Source organism: Aegilops tauschii, chromosome 3 (assembly GCF_002575655.3).
Source record: "Aegilops tauschii subsp. strangulata cultivar AL8/78 chromosome 3, Aet v6.0, whole genome shotgun sequence".
NCBI lineage: Eukaryota > Viridiplantae > Streptophyta > Magnoliopsida > Poales > Poaceae > Aegilops > Aegilops tauschii.
The window spans coordinates 109,837,054-109,839,067 of NC_053037.3; the positions used below are offsets into that span (position 1 = coordinate 109,837,054).

The 2,014-nt window shown below is 48.1% G+C and overlaps 1 long non-coding RNA gene across 1 annotated transcript; it reads right to left on the reverse strand.

Annotated features, from left to right (window-relative positions):
• Positions 1 to 995: 995 nt before the first annotated feature.
• On the reverse strand, positions 996 to 1,650 carry LOC120975389 (uncharacterized). The gene is made up of 2 exons (XR_005771157.3): positions 1,335 to 1,650; positions 996 to 1,239 (listed from the first exon to the last, which is right to left on the reverse strand). It is a non-coding gene; the product is annotated as an uncharacterized lncRNA (long non-coding RNA).
• Positions 1,651 to 2,014: the final 364 nt, after the last annotated feature.

The window sequence follows — 2,014 nt, forward strand, 5'->3', positions numbered from 1 at the left end:
TCCCTCGTCCAGGTGCAGCTGTACAAGTTGGCTGACTATTGGTCACTGTACACGCTGACTGTTACTCGTTGTACATGTTGGCTGGAGCTGCTCGTTGCTTGTACAACGTACGTGTGGAGCGTCGGACGACGGCGGGATGAATCCGGAAGGAAGGAACGGCGATGTGGTTGTGTGGAGAAGGAGGCACGGCAAGTCGGCGGCGCCAAAAGGAGGCACCGGCGCCGCGGCGGCGAGGTGCTTGGTTTTGTGTATGCTGCTTTAAATCTTTTCTTCCTTTTTTTCCTTGACAGGTCATGCGCTGATCGTGGAAACGGCATGAGGGTAAATCCGTCCTAGCAAAAATGTGTTGTGCGTCTAGACGTGAAAAAGAGGGAGAAAAATTAATTTGTGGTATCTTGTCCAACTATCAATCAAAGATGTGTTATTTACTCCAATAAAAGAAAAGGTGTGCTATAGGAGCAAAGTCCTAGGAAAATTGTGGCATTTTCTCAAATTGCTCGAAATCGGAAGGACTGCAGCGCCACCGTCCACACCAACTGCAATTGCGTCGCCGTCCTTGCCGCCGTTGCCGTCGTCGCCGTCGTCTGTCTCGCTGGACCTCGCCTTGGCATGGGACAAAGGAAACACGCGGTCCCTCGTATTCCGAGGCTCGCTGTCGGCCGTCGGGAATCCGTCTCAGTCGGAATCAACCGATGGCTTCACGTATGTTTCCTGGACATGGGATCAGATAATGTTGGTGTCAAGGGCGAAGGCCTGATCCCATCATGTGTTCGTGATAGCTCTGTTGTGTTGGATATTAAAAGTTGCTAATTTGCAGATGATCGGCCTGTTGCTTTCCTGGGAAAATAGGTTAATTTGCACTGCCCTTGTGGTGATTGTCTTGGTAGAAACAGAGCATAATGTTTTTGACCGAATTTGATTGCTAACTCTGAATTTAGATGCATTTGGACTGAATTCTGACTGCAGTTTTAGTAGTGTAGTATAAGTACTCTGAGTTTTGACTGCATTTGTACAGAACTTTTACTATAGTTTTAGTATTACAGTATAACTAGTCTGAACTTGGACTGAATTCAGAGTACTACTGATGCCTGTTGCATCTCATTCACAAGCAACCTCATGCCCGTCTCCACTCAACTACGTACCCAACATCATGTCTCGATGCGAGATTCTTCAATTGCATCTTCTCTTTTTTCAGACCATTCGCCAATATCATGTCACGATTCACCTACAGACCACACCCTGAAATCGCATTGCAATCAGCGAACAATAGAATTTCTCCAAGGAAAGAGGCTCATACAAGAACAGCAAGAACACACTTTTGATTTCCCTAGTACCTGCGTCCTGGATTCAGCACGCTTCAAGAAATGCGTCGAGGCTGAAGCTCGTATTGCTTCTCACTGCGCATCCACACAGCCTCTCTAGCTCGTACTGCAACGGACCCTCCTGATATGCCACCGGCGACTGCGACGTCGCCGCCGTACCACTGGAATAGGAGGAGCTTGCCGAGAAGCTCGCGAACGACGCCATGGACTGCAGCCAATTCGAGAATGAGGTCTGAATTCGAGCGTGAGGTCTGGATCGAGCGAGCGAGCATCAATGGGGAATTTTGGGTTCGAGCGCAGATTGGGGAATTTATGAAAGGAAAGCGCCGACCGGGACGCCATGGACATCAGTGCCAAGTCAGCATCAAATAAACGAAAACCAGATGCAAAACCACTCTTGATGTGATACTAAACCGCTTACGGCTAGATTAAACTGGTATTGATATTTTTTGGGTCAAAATCAGACCAAAATTGACTTTGGGGTGTTATGGAGACATTGGAGTGGATTTGAGGGTGAAAACTGTACTTCTTTCCAAAGGAAATGGAAACTGAAATTTAAGCCCCACGGCCATAGTTCACACCGGCAGCTATAGTTTATGATGGCTAGAACAGCGGCGGCCGACACATATGCCAGCTTACAAAATGATCACCCCCACAGTTTCACATCGGCAAACAAAGCCAAGGGCCGACAC